General features: G+C 37.2%; 2 protein-coding genes and 1 pseudogene across 4 annotated transcripts in view; all 3 read left to right on the top strand.

Moving 5' to 3' along the window:
• LOC125801258 (zinc finger protein 239-like) overlaps positions 1 to 13,693 on the top strand; it is a 323,322-nt pseudogene extending 309,629 nt beyond the window's left edge.
• LOC125801155 (zinc finger protein 420-like) overlaps positions 1 to 22,915 on the top strand; it is a 573,258-nt gene that overhangs the window by 309,629 nt on the left and 240,714 nt on the right. Inside the window, exon 1 of one of the 2 annotated variants that reach the window (XM_049477374.1) lies at positions 2,823 to 2,910. The exons of the other annotated variant lie outside the window; for it this stretch is intronic. The gene's annotated coding sequence lies outside the window, so the exon portion shown is untranslated. Of the gene's footprint in view, positions 1 to 2,822; positions 2,911 to 22,915 lie in introns of those variants that run through there. 2 annotated transcript variants of the gene reach the window in all.
• LOC125801156 (zinc finger protein 585A-like) overlaps positions 1 to 22,915 on the top strand; it is a 520,678-nt gene that overhangs the window by 309,629 nt on the left and 188,134 nt on the right. The window contains exon 1 of one of the 2 annotated variants that reach the window (XM_049477378.1): positions 2,823 to 2,910. The exons of the other annotated variant lie outside the window; for it this stretch is intronic. The gene's annotated coding sequence lies outside the window, so the exon portion shown is untranslated. Of the gene's footprint in view, positions 1 to 2,822; positions 2,911 to 22,915 lie in introns of those variants that run through there. 2 annotated transcript variants of the gene reach the window in all.

Here is a 22,915-nt window from a genome sequence, read left to right as displayed (position 1 = left end):
GGGCTGCCCATAAATATATGTTCAGCAGTCTATATAGGTTCACCACACTCACATGCTGCGCTATCCGTCAAGCCCCACTTCTTTTAAGGAAGACTTGAAGCGGCCGACCCCAGTGCACAGACGGTTCAGCAAGGTCCATAGGTGGCGTGGCAGGTCTTCTCCTTTTACACCACCTCCTGGATCCCTGATGAATTCTGGGATGTGGGAAGGCCCAGCTGTTTCTCAGCTGCTTTTTAGATTTAAAAAATCCAAATATTTTGTACATTTAGTAAGCTTATATCCATTTCATACAGATCATTAGAAACTGTTAATCAGTTTTCTCCAGATAAATATAAATGTAATTTTCTTCAGACACAGAAGTATCTTCTAGTCACCGGGGAAAGCGCCGCCACACCCCCACTGACAAACCCGACAGAGAATTTCAGCATCCTCCACGTAAGCCGGGAGGTGCCAGGAGGGTTGCCTTGGATTTTATGTCCTTGGAAGATTGATTACAACAATAAGAAGCAGGAGAACATAATGGAGGACAGCATGAAAAGGAGGAAAAGAAAGAGAGAGAAAGAGAGAGAGATTACAATGTAACCAGAAATCTTTATATCGAGGGGGGGTTAAAGCTATTCACTTTGCTAGTCTCAGCTAGCTAGCTAACGCTCTGTTTACATGGTCTAGCTACTGAAAATGTGAGATTTTGCTTTTTTAAATATTATCTCAGGAGTTTCTACGCTGTGCCCTCTCACTGACATGAAATATTGTTCTCTTTTGCAATCAGGTATGTTATATTCTGTGTATTATAAGTTTTGGAATGTAGCGTTTCACTTAAAATGTCACCTCTTTGTGTGGTAAATGTTATGTAAAAAGGCTGAAGCTCTAACCGCATGGTCGGTTGTATTAAATATGGTACACCATGAGCTATTATGAACTTTTTATTGTGATATAGCCACTGGGAAATTTGTTTTATCTACATTTTGAGAAAATAGTTTTATTTTTATATATTTATATATTTGTGCCAATTAATATGTATTGAACCTGAACAAGATTGTTGAATATTAGAAAATAATATAATGTGAAATGTGTTTTGATTCCTGTTTTATACTTTTATAAATATTGTATATTTTTATATAACCTAATTTTATATATTATTCATGCAGTTACTGTTAACCAGTCTGCGCTGATAGCTGAAGTGGGAGGAGTTTCTACGCTGTGCCCTCTCACAGACAGAAATATTGTTCTCTTTTGCAACTTAACCCTTCAATAAATAATGACAGTGAGCTCAAGCTGTTTAATGCAGTTATGGAAAACAGAATCATCATGAAAAACTAATGAAAACGTTATAAAATGTGTATAAAGTCAAACATTCCATTCGGCCCTGTGATATGATTGGCTGACAATAGCCAAAAACGAACAGTAGCTCCGCCCACCCAGCGTCTATTCGCTGAGAGAGAGCAGGGGGGCGGGGCTTAGAGGGAGAGAGATGTGACGCAGCGAAGGAGAGAGTGAAAGTAAGTTCAGTCTCCTCCATTAGAAGAGGATAGAAGTCCGGATTCACTCGGTAAGTTCAGAACTGAAGAGAATGTAGAACAGAACCGTGTAGCTTAAAGTCAGAACCGGTTCTAAAGGTTCCTCAGATCCAGAACCGGTTCTTTAAGCTCAGCTCAGTGTCCGATTCCACTGGAAGAACCAGGATCAGCATGGAGATCTGAACCGGGCCTGGATCAGGCCTGGACCTGGTCTAGATCAGACCGGCTGGAGAACAATCAGCTGTAACAGATCAATAATGCTGTAAACTGAAGAGAAATGCGCAGATATAGATTGATATTTATTGATCACAGTGTAGTTTATGCTGTTTAAAGCGCATTACTGCTTAATGTGGACTTTGATCTGTTGGGGAGATAAAAACACGGAACTGCTATAAAGGCGTGTTTATATGCAGTAGCGCTGTTCAACCAGCAGGGGGAGCAACGGAGCTCAAGATCACGTGGAGTGTTAAGGCCTCGGCATACTTCCAGCGAAACGAATTTCGTGAGCTTTGCACGAAGTCAAGCACGCTTTCGCGAGCTTTCGAGCTGGCATACTTTCTGTGGCTTCGCTTTGCCTGTCTCGCATGCTCCACAACTGCAGGTGGTGCTGTTACGTTAGTAACGCTTAGTTTCCTGACTACTGGAAAACCATCGCGCTCTGTCTAAACAAGCTCCGGTATGGCAACGTGTGAAATACTCGAGGTGTATAAACATACCCTAGAAGATTTCTTCAAAATCGTCCATGTTTGTTTTCTTGGCACGCCTCTTTTTTAACGACCAATCACAGCCTTTGTCGCGTTGTGTCTTCGGCCGTGGAGTTCGCCCAGCTTCCATGTGCACGACACAGCGAACGAAGCCCCTGTGCGACGTCCGCGCCTGTTCTCCGCAATTACGTCACATTGTTCGCTAGAGCCACGCGAACGTTGTCTCCGCATGAAGTATGCCGAGGCCTTTAGTGTTTTTAATCCTGCTGTTTTATATTATACTTAAATAATCTCTCTATTCTGATTCAGTAACATAATAATAATATTAATAATAATAGAACAGTGTATATATTTATAATGTTGTGTAATGCAGTAATATTACTAATAATAATTAAATTATAATCATTATAATAACAGTAAATGTTTCTGTAATCTGTAGAATAATGTGTAATGAGGGTAAATCACACTGTTATGTATCGTTCTCTGTTTGGTTTGTTTTGTTAGTTTATCAGGTTTTGTTTAATGCTGTTCTGATGATAATGTCATTATTGTAAGAATAAAGGTTTTATTGTAACGGCTGATCTGTTCTCAGGGGTCGGTGTCGGCAGTGTTCAGCTGTGTGTGAATGAAGAAGAGTAAATGATGGATCTTCAGAACTCCAGCAGTGGAGGAGGACCTCCTGTCCTAAAGTGAGTAAATTAAGTGATGGGTTTAATATGTAAAGTAGTTTTGTATTGTAATGGTTTCAGCTCTAATCCTGGAGCTGTGATCTGCATATTTTACAGTTTTAAAATATTGAGAACAGAGTTTCTCCTGGACCAGAGTCAGAACCCTGTGCTGTATTTAAACACAGAGAAACGCTTAACAAACAGTAACAGTAACAGTATTAGGTGGTTGCTGTAGTGATATTATGCTGTTGCTAGGTGGTTGCATATTTATGTTAAAAAATATGGTCCATATTTTTTAACATAAAAGTGACGATTTGCTCAAAATCTGGATCGGATTAGTCTGTAGTGAAAGTGATCTTTGGACCAGATCCATTGTGAGGATCCGTCTCGGATTTTACCACACGCTGTCTGTGTTTACATTAGTATTAGAAATGAGGAAATCCTGATGTGCTGCATTTATATAGATCAGATGGAAGTGACTGGGTTTGATATTAAAGCTGTGGAATGAAGAAAGACTTGTTCTATTCTAGGCCTGGACAATAATTTGATATCTGTATTTATCGTGATAAGAAATGTTTCAATAATGGGGACATCATTTTTGTGGTATATCGATATGTATTATTTACATGGACAGGCATTTTCTACTGGTGTAAGCTCGCCCCAGAGTTGAACACAGTCTCCGTAGCTGAGCTATGTCTGTGCGTGATGACGTAATTACACAGGCACGTAGCCAGATAGGCTAGGCTAGGCTAGGTTAGATTTGGCTAGGCTAGGCTAGGCACCCCAGCAAACATGCCCACACTGGGCCAATGAGGGCCCAATGTGGGCCAACACATCGGCCCCGTATGGGCAGCCCACATCGGGCCATTGGGGATTTGCACATCGGTGCGGTATCGGCCCCACGCCATCGGCCCCATATGGGCAGCCCAAATCGGACCATTGGGGATTTGCACGTCGGTGCAGTATCGCCCCCATATGGGCAGCCCACTTAGGGCCAACGGAGATTTGCTCATCGGGACGGCACCAGCACCATGGCGTCGGCCCATTTCAGGCAGCCCACATTGGGCCAATGGAGATTTGCTCACCAGTATAGCGTCGGCCCCACGGCGTGGGCCCTTTTCAGGCAGCCCACATTTGGCCAGCGAAGATTTACTCCTCTATGCAAAATCAACACCAAAGCATTGGCCCATTGGGCCAACAGAGATTTGCAGAGCTCTAACACACACACACTGACTCATGCCCTCAGTGGAAAACCAATTGTGGCCCCAAATTTTTAGAACTGTGCAATATTGAACAGAGAACACTTTTCAAGAAAGAAAATTTAAAGCTGTGCTTTTTTGCAACTGGCTGTAAAACAATTAAATAAATAACACAATTTAAAGTGTATAGTAAATTAATTAATTTATTACAAAGTATCATGTATAAAATATAAACAACACACAACATTATTTAAGTAAATTACTTAATAATAAATCCCAAATTTATATTTTAGCATGTAGATAAACATGTACTGCATAAATATCTCCATTTGCAAAAACAGTATTTATAATAAACAGTATGATATAAATATCAAACATAATACAAAATAACAAAGAATTATAAAACTTAAATTAAAAAAAAATATATATATAATATATATATATATAAACATCAATAAAAACAGCAAATCATATTCTTGAATAAATACTTGAATGCACTAGACTGATGTAGTAGATGAATAATAAACTGATACTATTATTGCTACTGGAACAAAGCCTCTGGGGTGGGTTTCCCGAAAACGATCAACCTTAGCGAATAACGAACGAACTAACGAATGACGTGAGTAAAGAACGAGCCAGTTCTGCGAGTGTTTCCCAAAGAGCTTCGCAACGTGAAAATTAACAAAGGAGAAAGTCTTTATTGAATCCTCCCCCGAAACAGCGCACTCAATCGATCCACAAATATCGATTATTATGCAGTATTTATTCAGTATTACACCCTAAAAATGTAAAAAAGTGTTGTAATCATCAATATTATACATATTTTGAAATTTAAATTACAAAAGGATGTACTTTGGCATTAATAAAATACTCCTACAGATACATATGGCTAAATAAATAAGTCATATGTTTATATATAAATGTTTAATAAACATTAAACTTTTTAAAAACTATTATTGTTAATATACATATATATTATATTAATAGATATTGTACTAATATTATTAATAGTAATATTGATAATAATATTAATTTATTATTATTATAATTATTAATAATATAAAAATAATATAATAATACATATACGTATGTTCCGGTGTGTGTGTGTATATATATATATATATATACACACACACACACACACTCTGTAAAGCTCCAGCTCATCCTAAATCACCATCTCAGTTGGGTTTACCTCTTTGTTAACTAGATAATTCCATATGCGTCAATAAATTGTTTTCATAGTTTTAGTATTAATCGACAGTGTAAAAAAAAAAATAAAAAATAAGACGTGTCAACTTTTGACTGGTATTTATATATTTGAGAGCTGACACACCCCAGAGTTTGCCCAGAGGAACGGACACAATGTTGGTTAGAAGCACCTAAATAAAGAATAATATTAAATATTACCTGCACATTCACCGATACCCTTTACAATACGTGTAGGTGTGAGTAAAGACACTGCAGGCGTCCCCTGCACCGGACCTACAGTACCAGGAATTTTCCCAATAGCATGGAAATATATTGTATTGTGCTGTAATTCCCGGGCTGGTGGGAAGTGTATATAAGTGTGTGTATGCCACATAACAGCCTGATTACAGAATCCACGGACTTGGTGACTTTGCAGCTTTGCTTAGACCGTGAGCATCATCTGCAGGAATCTGGATTTTTAATAATTTATGGGTTTGATTGGTCAATTCCAGTATGCCCAGTTAGACTACACAGAGAAAGTTGGCATTATAATATGATATAATATAATATAATATATGATATAATATAATATAATATAATATAATATAATATAATATATGATATAATATATGATATAATATAATATAATATATGATATAATATATGATATAATATGATATAATATAATATAATATAATATAACTCATTCACTCACTTACTCACTCATCGTCAACCGCTTTATCCGTTAAGGGTCGCGGGGGAGGTGGGGGGGGTGGGGGGGGGGGTGTGGTGGCTGGAGTCTATACCAGCCGGCATCGGGGGGAAGGCAGTATACACCCTGGACAGGCCGCCAATCCATCGCAGGGCAGACAGACACACAGACACATCCACTCACACACTCACACCTAAGGGGCAATTTTTATCCGACATCCAATTAGCCTGAACTTTGGACTGTGGGAGGAAACCGGAGCACCCGCAGACACGTCAAATAATATAATATAATATAATATAATATAATATAATATTAATTATTATAATAATAATTATATATATAATATAATTGATTATAATTAATAGTAACATAATATAATTGCTTCAACCAGGGAAATTATAATTTTTCTGCCTCAAAATTGGCGGTCCCTGGTGTTTAAGGTGCTGAACTGCAAGTAGAGATCTCCTAAAGAAGCTCTTAAGAATAACGACTGGGTGAGGGCACTCGTTAATCTGCGAGCGAGTTTACGTAGTACTTTAGTTACGCACGGGTTTGGGAAACACTCTTTAATTAACGATCAATCTTAAGTACGAGTTAACGAAGTTCTTAGCGTAACGAAGCTTTCAGGAAACCCACCCCTGATCTCTATTATTAATTTTATTCCTCTTGCTTGTAGACTCGGAACCAAAATGTCATCCCAATCAAACCAGTAAAAAAAAATTCTAATTGAATATAACATTAGTTTTTGCATTAAGGTTTTTATCTCACAGCAATAATAATGAAGGAGAAAATAGATGTACTTTACATAAATAGAACAGATACAGTTAATCATAATATCAAAAATGAATATTGTTTATGCATTAATATAGCATAGATCATAAATTAACTATTTTTTTGAAGAGACTGCATGAGACGATGCTTCCGTCCACCTGAACGGTCCCGTGCATTCCAAAGCCAAACCTTTGCAACTTGCTCGATCTCTGCATCCTTTGGTGGTGGCATGATTGATCTTCTCACGGCCTCTTAAAATAATAATATAGAGATATGAGAATGCAGTCAGGTAAATACTACATCTGTTAGTGTCTTTTCATGTACAATGCTTAATTTTAGAGAAATTTGCAGACTGTATTTGATTACAGTGATTCTTATATAGTGATAGTTATTTGAATTTGAATTTCTTCAGGCTATTCATGGTGAAACATAAATAGCCTTTACAGTCACTGTGTGTGACTGGTAGTTACATTCTATAAACATGTGAGGTGGCCGATATCAGGATATCAGGTTCACAAAAATACCAAAACTTTTTAAAATGATATCTTTGCCTTAGCTTAACTGGCTATCTTTGCATTAGCTTAGCTGGATATCTTTCCCTTAGCTTAACTGGCTAGCTTTCCGTTAGCTTAACTGGCTATATTTCCGTTAGCTTAGTTGGATATCTTTCCCTTAGCTTAGCTGGCTATATTTCCGTTAGCTTAGCTGGCTATCTTTCCCTTAGCTTAGCTGGCTATCTTTCCCTTAGCTTAACTGGCTATCTTTCCCTTAGCTTAACTGGCTAGCTTTCCCTTAGCTTAACTGGCTAGCTTTCCCTTAGCTTAACTGGCTATCTTTCCCTTAGCTTAACTGGCTATCTTTCCCTTAGCTTAACTGGCTATCTTTCCCTTAGCTTAACTGGCTAGCTTTCCCTTAGCTTAACTGGCTATCTTTCCCTTAGCTTAACTGGCTATCTTTCCCTTAGCTTAACTGGCTATCTTTCCCTTAGCTTAACTGGCTAGCTTTCCCTTAGCTTAACTGGCTAGCTTTCCCTTAGCTTAACTGGCTATCTTTCCCTTAGCTTAACTGGCTATCTTTCCCTTAGCTTAACTGGCTATCTTTCCCTTAGCTTAACTGGCTATCTTTCTCTTAGCTTAAGTGGATATCTTTCCATTTTCCATTTCCCTTAATACTTCCCTTAGCAAGCCATTGTTCCCTTAGCTGGTTATTGTTGACATACTTGGATATAAAGTTCACTTACTTAACAGCAGTCTTTCTCCAAGAGCCGAGATAAGCTGCCAACTTGGGAGCCCCTCGTGTTATTTAAATGTGAGGTAAATTCTCATTCTAACTTAGGACAATGCTAACTTTTTTTAGCACAATGCTAACTTCAACATAGCTACCCTTATAATGCTACAATAACCTGAGAGTGGTAACTGCATTAGCACCACATTATCGTATCTTAGCAAAAAATAGAAAAGCGTATAGTAGAACAGAAATTATAACTTACCTTTCAGTCACTTTGACAGACCAAAGTCACTCACTGACTTTGCCTTTAAGCTTGATCGTTGCTCTGTGGTAAAGGCACGTGCAGGGAGGGGGGAGGGGGAGGGGGGTGGATTCGTTGGTCACATGATCCTCACAATTAAATATCACATGCAAAAATAAAATAATATGTAACTTTTATAACCTTGCTGGCTTACACAAAGTGTATAGTCAAGCACAAAAACATTTATAATTTAATATTTTTATTTATTTATTATCAGCACTACCAATAATAAAGGTGAGATTATGAATCAGCGCCATGGAGCAAATTCGTAGCTATCCAAAATATTAAATAAAAATATTTTTATAAATAAAAATGTATAGCTATACAGTATATGTCTTCAAAAATATGAGATGTTACTGTGTGTGTGTGTGTGTGTGCCCCTCCAAAGGTCTCTGCACAACTCTGCTGTGGTACCTTGATTTTTCTCCACTTTTGGTTTAGAAAATCTTTCAGAGCTGATACTACATTTCACACAGTGTTGCTCCTATCCACTAAGCTAGCTAATCTACCTAGCTCTCACAGACAAAAACAATAAAAAATATTCAGATACCCTTCATATGAACTTGTTATGACACAAACTTTCAGATTGTAAAATATTGTATGGTAAATTTGGGCTGACCCAGAGTAACCTAGCATAGGATTTGTGTGGGCATGCTCACATATGTGTGCGTGTTGCCCACATATAACCCACAATGCCTACAGTGTGTAAATGGTGCAGGCTGAATTAGGGCTGACCCACAGTGGCCCTGCATGAGATTTGTGTGCACATGCCAAAGTGCAGGTTGCCGACATATAACCCATACCGGGTATGAAATGGTGCAGGCTGAATTTGGGCTGACCCACACTGGCTCTGCATGGGAATTGTGTGGGCATGCTAAACTGTGCTTTGCCCACATATATCCCACACTGGCCCTTCAGGGTGTGAAATGGTGCAGGCTGAATGTGGGCTGACCCACAGTGGACCTGCCTGGGATTTGTGTGGGCGCATCAAAGTGTTGGCTGTCCAAATAATTCCCGCACTGGGCCTACAGGGGCATTAATGCACTGGACCAGTTCAGGCTAGCCCACAGCGGCCTTTTATAGGATTTGAGTGGGCCAGCCAATGAACAGGCTGCCCACAGAAAACCCATGTTGGGCCTGTTTGGAATTTTAATGGGCTAGCCCCTGCCCACAGTGCCCGCACTTAGCCCACGAAGGGCCGATGTGTAGCTTTTTGCTGGGTAATAATGCACTCCATATATGCAGGATTAAAGTAAAATAAATTATACTGGACATAAACATATATAAAATGTCTCTAGAAGATATATAATAGGAAATGAAAACAGTGTGAATTTTTAAGTACTACCCTGAATGTGATAATTAGGGGTGGGTGATATGGCTCCATATTTCAGGGTAATATAGTTCATGATATTCAAAAATATTGGCAACATTATTTCTTACGATATTTATGACATACTGCCTTATTAAAACAGATTAATGTCATTTCTGGAGCTGTGATTGTATGCAGATAAATTATCCCATAAATGGTCCTACACCTGAATAAAAAAAGTAATATTATCTAATTTCTAGAACATAAAAACAGGAAGGGGTAGGTCGAGACTCTTCATCAAGCATATACATTTAATACAGGCTTTTTCTGCTTCCGGTCACTGAAATTATTGTATTGAAAAACTAAATATTTGATTATAAAAGGTGAGGGGTAGAGATATACTGCAAGTCAGAAAATTACAAAGATATTTATAAGATAAAATGAGATACACTTTGTTAGAGCAGTATGACATATTTACAGCTAGTGCTGGACGATATGGCCACAATTTATATCACGATATATTCCTTAATTTCGGTCGATACAATATAATTTCGATATCGATATAAATATTTGGAAGGCCTCAGAAAAACTGTTAGGAATCCCTGCAATGGAAATCTGTACCTATTACTGTCTTTAAAGCCTCCTCTCATAAAAAACTGTATAATACTTTAGAAATTAAAAAATGGTCAGAATGAATTAATGCTCACCTTTATTTGCATGTAGCAAAATAAAAACATGACATCTCTGTCAAACACAAACCAATAACCTATTTACATTTTACCAATATAAATAACTTTACATTACAACAGAGGCAGAGCTTCTTATCCTTTTGTAAACATATTTAACAGATCAAAACAAAAGTGCCTCATCCAGGATAAAGAATGCAGAAAGCCTTCATTTATATAAAAGGAACACGATATCACCGTCAAATAAACAAACCTATATCAACTATAAATAACTTACATACAACATAAACTACATAAGTGCTTCAGCCAGAATAAGGAAGATATTGTGTGTAGTGAAACTGCTTGAGGTGGTGGAACAGATTAGATGCATTACCGTTGCTAGTCAACTCCACTTTCCGGCACAATTGGGAGCAAGCTGAAGTTTATCAGACCTTTGAAAGCCGAACCACTGAATTAGACCTGCCTCCCTCAACTATCTCTCCTGTTTAATCACTTGTGGAAGCATCAGGTGTGCTCATTCTGCATCTAAAATCTAAAATTCTGCATCAGGGCCGAGCCTAATCGAGGAACTCGGTTCGGCCGCACTGCGCTCCGCTCGGCTTCATAGCGGGAGGTTCTAGGTGTGGACCGGAGCGGAGCCGAGCTTCAAGTTTTAGTAGTATGGATTATAGTGTAAAGTGTGATACTAAAGTAGTAGTATAACACTGTATTCAGTGCTCAGGACAGCAGCAGTGTTTCTGCTACATACATTTTGCAGCTGCAGCCTGCTGACAGTCAAGATACAACTACATATTAAAATGTCTGTGAATTTATAATGGGATAAAAGTACTGAAGCCTTTATTGTAGTATGAAGGTGTCCCAGTATTTTTCTCCATATAGTGTAACTAATGTAGGTAATTCTTTTTGGTTAATTGACCTGCTTTTATTTTAATACACAATTTTTTTTTCTTTGTTTTTCCAGAATAAACAACCAGGATATTTAATTAAGAACAGTGTTAAACTGCTGAAAGAGGTGAAGCACAAGCCATCCAGAAGAATCTCCTGAAAACGCAGAAATTGTTTGCTACATTTCACAGACAGATGGAGCCAAGTCCCGACATGGAGAAACATCAGCACTCTGTCAAGAGTTTTACTAAACAGAGTGATCTCAAAATACACCAGCGCATTCACACAGGAGAGAAACCATATCACTGCTCAGACTGTGGGAAGAGTTTTAATCAACAGAGTAATCTCGAACTGCATCAGCGCATTCACACAGGAGAGAAACCGTATTACTGTTTCGACTGTGGAAAGAGTTTTACTAAACAGAGTAATCTCAAAATACACCAACGCATTCACACAGGAGAGAAACCGTATCACTGCTCAGACTGTGGGAAGAGTTTTACTACACAGAGTCATCTCAAACTGCATCAGCGCATTCACACAGGAGAGAAACCGTATTACTGTTTCGACTGTGGGAAGAGTTTTACTGAACAGAGTCATCTCAAAATACACCAGCGCATTCACACAGGAGAGAAACCGTATCACTGCTCAGACTGTGGAAAGAGTTTTACTACACAGAGTAATCTCAAAATTCACCAGCGCATTCACACAGGAGAGAAACCGTATTACTGTTTCGACTGTGGGAAGAGTTTTACTGAACAGAGTCATCTCAAAATACACCAGCGCATTCACACAGGAGAGAAACCGTATCACTGCTCAGACTGTGGGAAGAGTTTTACTGAACAGAGTAATCTCAAAAATCACCAGCGCATTCACACAGGAGAGAAACCGTATCACTGTTCAGACTGTGGAAAGAGTTTTACTAAACAGAGTAATCTCAAACTGCATCAGCGCATTCACACAGGAGAGAAACCGTATTACTGTTTCGACTGTGGGAAGAGTTTTACTCAACAGAGTACTCTCAAAAAACACCAGTGCATTCACACAGGAGAGAAACCATATCACTGTTCAGACTGTGGGAAGAGTTTTACTTTACAGAGTGAACTTATATTACATCAGTGCATTCACAAAAGATAGAAAAGTATCCCAAATCTGTTCCTCTGCCATAAAAAATGCAAACCTTAAATCTTTCAGACAGCCAAAAACACCTCATCATGCACAAAATCTTCACTCTGTTACAAGAACTTCATTTAAAAATGGCTTTTTACAGGTTCAGAAAAATGAATCTTATCCAGAGATGATGTTTACTGAATTTCATGCTGTGTTTTTATGTATGTTTGTATACCTACATTAGTTAATGCCTGCAGAGCTCTTCAACACTTAGTGTTGTGTTTTAAGAAGTTTTTACACACAGAATCATAAATGGTACCACTAACAGCATAAACTAGGAACATACATTTTTACAATTTTTTCAGTGATATGCTGAATAAATAGTAAAGCGATGATGCTAGCTCAGAGTAAAATCGTATATTAAATCTCAGCATTAGCTTTAGAACTAATAATAAACAAAAGTGAGGATTTTACCATTGTGGGACATTTTTAGGTTTAAAAATTGAATATGCTTTGCCATAAGTAGGAAATGATCATTTGGTCAACTTATGTCATTTACAGCCTTAACACATTCTCAATTGTTTACATATAAAAACTTTCTTTATTTTTTCCTCCACTCCACGTTTGTAGTTGTAGTTGGAGCGAGGGCACTGCCAGTGTTTGCTCCAGATGTTAGATTAGCATTACTTAGTCTTTTAAAATTTAGATGTCATAGTTTAAAGGAGTAGAGTATTCTTAGGAGTAGAGAATATTCTTAGCTTGCAACAAAAGGCCAACAAAATCCTTTTCAGAGTTAAAAAAAAAAAAAAGCTAGCTGTAGTTTCCATACTGAAAGCAACACTCAGCAGGCTATGCTGCAGTAAGACTGCAGGATCCTTGATTCCCTCTAGCTTGTAAGATCTTAGTGTCTATAATAAATAGGTCAGAAGCGTTCTTTGACTACATTTCCCACAGTGCTTGTCGATTGTATTACCCGCGAAGTTACGGCTTACTGCCACTACACGGCAGTGTAGTCATTGATGTGGAAACCCTGCCGGAGGGAAGGCGTAACTTCGCGGGTGGAATTGAGACATACAAACGTTTATCCCATAATGTCCAGAAAAAGAGAAGCTGATGCAGACGGACGGCTGTGCTTCAAGGCGAAAGACCGGTATGCCTTTTGTGTTACGAAGAGTGTTACTGACCAAAATAAACACTTGTTAGGAGAGATATAAGTTCTGTGTAAATATTTATAAGACAATAGCTGACAAAATCTGTTTTAATGACGTTAATAAACATCACTGTGACAGCGCTAGTCGCAGTTTCACCGCAGCAAAGGACGAGGACGTGAATCACTTACCTAACCAGCCTTTACTGATTTCTGCCCCCAATAACCCTTTCAATAACCTCCAATAGACTTTAATTAGTCTTCAGTAGCCTTCAACAGTCTAACCTTGTGTAGCGGCTCAGTGGTTTAATACCTGGTGCTAATTGAGATGTTGAAATATTTTTTAATTGGGCGCCAGTTATTAAATTAATTTAATTAGATTAATTAATTAATTAATTAATTAATCAAATTAATTAATAACACAAGACATCTCAGGGTGTGGTTTCTACAGGTGACAGAAATTTTCATAACCAAGTTATCCAGAAAAACACACTGAAATTACAGGTTTTGTAAAATAAAAATATTTTATTAAATCACACAGATATGAGTAAATAATTCATTAAAAAGTCATAATGTAGCCATTAGATATCAAATCATAGTGTAGAATAATAAATGAGAAATAAAAGAACAAACATGTTATAATACTGGTATGAAAGGAATAAAGATTAATAGAACTATTAAGTGAATATTTCTAAATAAGGGTCTAAATGTAATGAGGTCAAACTAATCAAATGAGAACACTAAAATAAGTAGATAAGTAAGATATTTTACGGCCTACAAAGATCATCCCTTTCGCCAAATAACTAAAAATTAATCTATACTAAGAAGAGAGTTAAGAACAATAACCAAACTAGACTTGACCAACCAAAACACCAATTACTGAGAGAAATACCCAAACTGCCTTACTCTGAGACGTCTACAAAGGGGGGTCCCCATCGGTTCGGTCCGCTGTTTAAACCTCTTGTTCGGCTGACATCCTGCACCCCTAGAAGGTCCGGTGTGGACCCATCCGCAGGGTAAAGATGGTGCTCTTGTGGGCCAGCGGCGCACCTGGACGACACCCGCTTCTAGTCTCTGCACAGGGAAGGCCTTCCCTGGAGCTGGATCGGCTGGCGTACTCTCTCGGTGATCCGTCGGTTGGTCTAGTTGGTTTACTGAACTATATTAACTATCTTGGCAAGCAGGAGAACTCCGTAGATCATAAAATAGCCTAGTTATTTAACCTAGGATAGCTAATATTAATATACTTGAAGATTAAATGCACTAGTCTAAGAAAACTAACTTAAGATGACTACACTAACAGTCTATCCTTTTTCCATCTCAACTACATCTTCTTCTCCTCTCCTCAACTCCAAACTGAACTGAACTGCAAACTCCTCCAACTGAACTGAACTGAACTGCCTAAACTCAACTGGCAACTCTAAACTGGAAACTGAACTGTGTCTGCCCAGTTTAAACTATTAGTCTCTGTGGCCTGTTTGGCCCCTGAGCTATGATTGGCCCTGTGGCCCAAATGTCTGTGTTTTGATTGGTCTAGGAGCAATTTCAAACTTTGGTGGGGATTCACAAAGGGCCATAAACCCCCCCTCCTCACATGGTCAACATGCTTCAGCTAGTGGTCTATTTTTCTAATAGACCCAACCAAAAGAAAACTCAACTAAACAGTGGATCAAAATACATTTTTCAGCATATCAGTTTGTGATGATAAATTCAGGAAACACAATCTTACAATTGAATCACAATAAATGTAATATATATATATTGCCCACAAACAGTTTTGTAATACTCAAGATAATCTTAGAAATACAATGATGGATGGTACTCTGTCAGAAAGAGATCAAGAGTCATGATATTATTTAAACCCAATTAAATCACTTAAAAGAAAATACATGGTTAAACCACTGATAACCAAATAAAGCTAAATTATCAAATGCTAGTTAAACCTTGTTGATTCAGACTTGAATGTGTAGGAAAATTTAAATCAGGACACATCCAGACACATATACCATATACCAGACACATATACCATTATTTAGTAAACATTCTATAAAACACCTTTTTTATATAGTCAATATATATGTATTTTAAGCAAAATCTTCTTAGTGAGAAATTCCTCTCCCTCTGCTGTGTTTAGATAAGCGGCTGTCGTCGGAATTTACGACCGTGGGGGAAGTTGGTGAAGTTGGTGTTGGGAATGTAATTTCCAAGCTAAGAGCATTCATTTTAACTTCATGAATCTTATTTCTAAGTGGTTGCAGAAAGCACAAACCCCTAAATTGGTATAATATATTTGGTGAATTTACAATTTCCAAGGCATTCATTAAGTTTTGAACCCTCTCTCAAGTCCCGTAGTCCCGTCCTTGTCCTGGTGATTGTGCTGTTGGCAAAACCACAATTGTGCACAGTTCCAGATGTTTAAACATTAACGGTCCTAAATCCAGATTTACGACTGACAGCGTCTGACGGAATGTCAAAAAAGAATTTAAAAATGTTTACCCTGACTTGCATTTAGGGTTCTCGAGCGAGGCTGAGTGAAGAAATAGTCAGGAAATGTCATTTTGAAATTTAAGGCTGTTTGAAAAAGATAACTCCAAGGCTTTTAGAGTGTTCTGGGGGTTGAAGTTCCTTATAGACCATAAAGTGGGGGTAGTGTGTGTGTGTGTGTGTGTGTGTGTGTGTGTGTGTGTGTGTCCAAGCGATGCAGGAATCCTCTGTTTAATCCACTACACTTGCAGCCGTGGTGTGTTCACTAAACTCCGTAGTTATAAACATCCTGAGGTTAGCAGCGCGCTAACTGACCTGTTTATAATGTAATCCGAGCAGTGACTCTGTGACGGCTGCTCTAAACTGCTGCTGTTAGCTGCTTGGGCTGAAAGATGAACTGTAGAGAGCTGTATTATTCGGTTAGTGGGGTTAAAACCTTTATTTTCTACACAGAAGAATTTTAAAAACTGTAAAAACGCTCCAGACTGGCTCAGCTGAGCCCTGTAGCCCGTGGCTGGACTGTAGCTCTGACTCATTAAAGACTGCGGGCTTGTGCTGCTGCTGCTGCAGCTCCGACTAGTGGTTGTATGAGGAACTGCTAAATCTGAGGAAATGCTAAATCTGTCACATGTTCTTAACAGCTCACTATTTTTAATTTATATTTATTAAGCCTTATTTCAGTATCAAACATTTTGATCAAAGTTAATGTAACTTGTATTTTATGTCATTCCTATTCACTTGAATAGTTTGGTTCTTGATTGATGGAGTTTTTGGATTTCATAACATGACAAATTAAATTAAGTGTGTAAGAATACGGAGGAGTTTTGCTTTACTATGTTCATTGTTCATTGATTAAAGGGTTAATCTGTGTGTAAATAAATCAGCATTTCACTTTATCAGTATGTTATTCAAGCATTTAGCACGATTCATGATGATTCACATTGTGACTTAGAATGTATGTATATTGTGTCCTTGTGCTCAAAGCAAGGCCGTTTTTCTTGCAACTTAGCATGATTGATTTTTTCCAGCGGAACCATGAGTTTCTGTACATGTAATCTATAGTCTGATAAGGTTGGGGTGACCGAGTTCTCGGCTGACGTATAGGATAAATAACTGCTTATCAGTATCAGGATCCGGGGGGTGTGAGGAGCCTCCTCACACACTATTAGACTGAGGCCAGGCGAATGCCTGTTTTTATTAGACTCTGTCTAGGAAGAAGAGTAGAGTTGGGCGGGAGAGCTTCTCCCGAGAGGGACTACAGAGCCACAGGTCCTGTTCACACAGCCGAGAACTCTGGAAACCCAAACTTTTCTCACCTTTGGGGTTTTCCTCTTATTTTCACCTTTTTATTTCAATTCAATTTTTCAATAATCTTTTTACTCAATTTTTGATGTATCCAAAAAAACTGATTTGCTCAGAAGATTCTTTGAATAAAATCTGACGGAACTACAATTTTGGACTGGATCTCCTTTTCTTCTTTATGACGTATCATGCCAGATACATCATAATTCGAACAGTAGATCAATAATCTTTCAATCGTGAAGTGGAACGAAATTTATTGGATACACATTATGTTGAGATACTCAGTATTTTGAGAACATTGGTATGTAACTTGTGTGAAACTGACACCAATAAATCCATAACTCCTGCTATTTACTTACATAGAAGTGTTTTTTTTTCTCAGTAGCTCAGTCGCTGTGAAGTGTGGAGAATAGTTTTGCAATATATTGATTATTGCTGAATCACAGTTTTGAGATATCACCGTTATCATTAATTTACCACTTTGCTCAAAGGTGCTGAAAAAAACTTGAAAATGGGCCTTGAAAGTGCTTGAAAAGTGCTTGAATTTTACCTTGTAAAAGGTGTTTGAACCCTGTGTTTAAAAACCCCAGCAGCACTGCTGCACCTGATCTACATGTACCAACACAACACACACAAACACGTCACCACATTAGTGTCAATGCAGTTTTAAGAAATATTTATCACGAAAATAAAGCTCTCTGGCGCTGGGAATTAAATACACAGGGTAAAATTTAGGCTAATCGGATATGCAGGTGAAAAAATAAACTGTGAAAAAATATGTGTGTGAATATGTGTATGTTTATACCTACAAATCTCAAATGTAAATTGACATAATATGGACCATTAAATGACGGTAAAAAACTGACCGTTTGACACTTAGCTAATCTGCATACCAGTAGGAGAGAGCAGAGATAGACTGGCTGTGTATGAAATGGTAGGCAGCTACCACAATCCCTCATGCCTGAGTTGTTCATATGTTAACACCCACTAAATGATTAACCCTTTACAAGTATTAATATGAACTTTAGGAAAAATATAAACAGAATTGCCCTTTTTTCTATTGTGAGTTAAATGAAGTCACTGCTGCCTATTCTAATAAGCTAACCGTATGACTAGCTTGACGAGTTCTGGGGACATTTTTACATGGGATGTGTCTGAAAGATCTGTGGAAAAAAGGACATTACTTAAAATAATAAAAAGTATTATTACAAACGTTACAAAAGGAAAACAAAACAAAGAAAATATGTTTTATAAAATTTATTGAGATATCATATATATCCTATACCCAGTTTATAGACACATTTGGGACATACCGGGGTTGGACAATGAAACTGAAACACCTGTCTACAGTCACTCAGTTTTGGATCTTAGTTTGCATAAAAATAAATTTATGCCAGTTTTTACCCTGAGCTCTGGCTTGCTCCAATTTTTTTCCTCCTTTTTTCCTCTCTGTATCACAAACTCTTCTAGTTCCTCCCTTTACCCAAGTTTGATTTTAGGAAGTCTTTATAGCCACAGGGTCAAAATGAGACGCATAAACACTACAGAGCAGGGGTCTCACCATGGGCGCAGATGATTATAGTGACCTCATCCGAAATCTACCATCTACAAGCATAAACGTTGGGGTTTTAATTTAATTAACTGTACGTTTGTGGAATTCTGTGTTCCACAATGCCCTCGTTTTTAAACTAGGAAGCGTTCAGTTCAGAGGTTACATTGTTCGGAGCTCCGTGTTCCAGTTCCAATGTAAATTTAACGCACCTTCTCAAGTCCGGGGTTCTAAGGAGCTGGTAAATGCCTGTAGACTACAGACACAGGCAGTTACCAGCTCCTTACGGTACGTGTCCACTGGCACTTTTTTTCAACGCAATCCGCTGCGCTGGATCTCCTTGCTCGTTTTTGAATTAAAATGAAGCAACAGAAGTAGACAGTCATAAGTTTAATTTTTTTTTTTTTTTTTACCAACCTCACTGTAACCTATAGCTCTATAAATCCATATTCTGCCGCTTTCAGCTTCTCTTCTGTGGTTGAAAGGCGCCTGTTCTGTGTGTGTGTGTGTGTGTAAGAGGCTTGTGTGTGTGTGAAGACGCAGCCTGCTCTTCCCTCATTGGCTGGACGCAGCCTGCTTTTCCCTGATTGGCTGGACTGGACACAGTGCGGTGGCCGGATTTATTTGAATAAAGTTGAGCCGGAGGGCGGAGCTGCGTTAAACGCAACAACCCGGCATGCACCGAGGCATGCAGCGGCTCTCTCCATTGATTTTATGTATGATGTTATTATGATGTTATTTTAGTAAGCAGTCGCTGTTAACTGAAATTATAAGATGTAAAATGTTAACATTGTCTTCCTGGTCTTGCCTAGGCTGTAGCAATGAAGAAACAAAAAACAATGACAGCGTTTTTTCAAAAACCAAACAATGTGATATGGAATAGTAGGATGTCAGTGATTTGGCATCATGGTGTAAGAATGCGCGCAGATGGCACTGGGGACATATTGACATACCAGACCAATAACAGTTTCAGTATGGCTAGTGTTGATCAGAAAAGTGATTATTCTAAAGTTTATTGCAGCATATATATATATATATATATATATATATATATATATATATATATATATATATATATATATATATATATATAATTTTACAGCTTGGTCCCCCCCCCAGTTCAAAATGTCCATCTGCGCCCCTGGGTCTCACACTCGCGGCCCGCGGGCTAATTGCGAGACGTGTTGTTACAAACAGCAGAGATGTAGTAATGATTCAGGACGCTGTGACACATTACAAATACGTGCTTTCATGCTGAAATACTTTATATTATGCTCTTTAACAAAGACAGACATGGCATATTAATGAGTGCATAAATTAATTATATATAAAAAATAATTATATAATTTCTATTATTATTAGAAAAAATAACAAACGAAAATTAACCCAAAATGTTGACAAAATATAATCTAACGAATTTCAAAACCTAGAAACGAAAAACGTTAAAATGGTATTAATACAACAGTTTAACACCTGGATCAAACAGTTATAAGGATTTATATTTATGCTTAGTACACAGACTAAGCTTAATAGAGCAGACACAGGCATTCTGCTGTCCAGAATTTTAACAGATGCTTATTCTTACTCAATAGCTGGAGTTTTTGAAATGAAAAATTAAAAGAGAAAAGAACTTTGAACTGGACATAACTTTATTTATGTCATTTATGTCACATTTCACTTTGCTATTATGTAACTGAAAGTCACTTTTAATTTTTTTTTTCATATCTAAAAAATAAAGCATCACCCTGTCATCTGGTGCTGCATGTCAAGTATATAAACCTTAAAAAACATTGGAAATACACAGCAATATAAAGCTATATGTTAGCGTTCATTTCTTATCCCCAGGGCAAATTTATTTAAAAAATGTATATATTAATTAATTGACTAAAATCTCTCCTGCGCTTTAAAATGCTGCAGTCACGCAGAACGAGCTTGAAAGCTTGCATGGCACTGCGATTAAAAAAACTTTTAATAATAAAGTCCTATAAAGTGTAGCCAAATGTATGGTATTAAATTCGAATATTTACTCATATTCAATCAAGAGAAATCAGGCAAAATGCGCCGCTCTCTCTCTCTCGCATCGCCGAGCTGAATTCAGCGCGAGGCTTCAAATAATATAACAACTCAGTTTAGTTAAATTAATTAAGATGAGTGAGGACCTGTAAAGTTAATCAAATATTGTCAAATATAAAGGATAGGTTGAGGTTTTAGTGAGCTGTTTCAATTATTTGAAACCGAAACTAACTGAAACTGATATTATTCTGCGCACTATTAGAAAGCCTTTGATTTTGTTTTAAATGAATTTTTATTTTATATTAATTATTTTTTAATTAATTTTAAATATTGTTATTATTTTTATTCATCAAATAATTTTTTTCATAAGATATATATTTTTTCTTTTTGATGTATTAATTTTTATGATCTTTTTAAAGTTTTTTATTTTTCCTTTTTTATCTTTATATTTTTTCCGTCTATAGTAAATGTCAGTTTTTATTTCTAATTTTTCTAATTTTATTTATAATATTTTTAATCCCTTTTAAACTGTAAATGCTCAGCGGCACAGTAAATGAGGGTCCTCCTCCAGTGTAAATAACCGATTGCTTGATTAATATTCAATGTTGCAAACCCAGTTTTTACATAAACAATAAACAGAATAAAGAATAAAATAACATTGCTGATGTATCTTCAACAGCACATCGCATCCTATTCACTTCAATGGAGAGAGACACTGCATACCGGCTGGGTTGGGTTGCGTTGCGTTGAACGCAACCCCGCATTCTTTATTCAAATGAATCAAGCCGCCGCGCTGCTTTCAGCCAATCAGGGACTTCACACACACACACACATTCGAGCCTTACACACACAAACGGCAAAATATGGATTTATATAGAGCACAGTAAAGTTCATTTAATCATTAAAAGTTTAAAATTGACTACACCTGTAGCCTTATTTGGATTCAAGATACGCCCACACGGCGAGACGAGAGATCTGGTGTTCTGTCGACTTGTGCTACCCTGACAAACCGTGCTACCCTTTTGTGTATATTTAAAGGTAAAAGCACAAAAGTAGCACAATATTAGAGCATGTTTCCAGCAGAAGTTCATGTACTATGTTTGGATAGTCTAAACCACCGTATCAGGGTAAAGTTATGGTAGTAAGAGTTTATTATAATCTTTTTTTTTATTTTAAGATCATATTTTATTATTATTATTATTATTATTATTATTATTATTATTATTATTAATTGCCATTACACTTTGACAATGTAATGACAGTGAGTCCAGGTTATTAAATGAACAAAAAATATTAGAAAAACAGAATTATTATAGTACACTTGAAATAATAATACAAATGTAGGTTAGCACTTTAGAAAGCGCGTATCGATGGGTAGCATCACTCGACAGAACACCTGGCATGGCAGAATGTGTTGAATAAAATACGTGTTCTTGTCCTGTGCGGCCCAGCCTCACCCAGTCTCTACCTACAGCGGCCCCCAGATAGAATAAGATTGAGACCACTGCTATAGAGCCAGAGAACCAGCTTAAGTTCCAGACCTGAAGATTCAGACCAGTAGTTCCAACACTGTAAAAAAAATCCTTTTTGTTTCAACTTAAAAAAGTTAGTGTCCATGCTGCCTTAAAATTTTAAGTTAAGTAAAATTAGAAAGCCCAGTTGTTAAAACTTTGCATAAAGGTTACAAAGATTAAATTAATTAGTTAAGTGAAAACGTTTTTTTGTTGCTTGAACGTAAATTCTCGAGTTAAAGTAACTAGTTGACAATTTAATTCAAATAGAATTGTATTGTTGTATGAACTAGACATCAAATCAGTTCTACTAAAATTACTTAGTTTAACCAACTTTTTCCCCTTTTAATACCAATTGAATTCCTTTGTTCACTTAACATGATTTTGACTTCTTTCAAATAGAATTATGTAGTCAATGTAATGTGTCCACTATTTAGTTCTACTAAAATTACTTAGTTTAACCAGCTTTATCACTTGTTAATATCAATTGAATACCTTTGTTCACTTAACATGATTTTGACTCCTTTTAAATAGAATTATGTAGTCAATGTAATGTGTCCACTATTTAGTTCTACTAAAATTACTTAGTTTAACCAGCTTTATCACTTTAATATCAATTGAATACCTTTGATCAT

This window comes from Astyanax mexicanus, chromosome 4 (genome assembly GCF_023375975.1).
Source record: "Astyanax mexicanus isolate ESR-SI-001 chromosome 4, AstMex3_surface, whole genome shotgun sequence".
NCBI lineage: Eukaryota > Metazoa > Chordata > Actinopteri > Characiformes > Acestrorhamphidae > Astyanax > Astyanax mexicanus.
The sequence above is the reverse complement of the archived record's forward strand: the minus strand, read 5'-3'. Positions and strand labels throughout refer to the sequence as shown.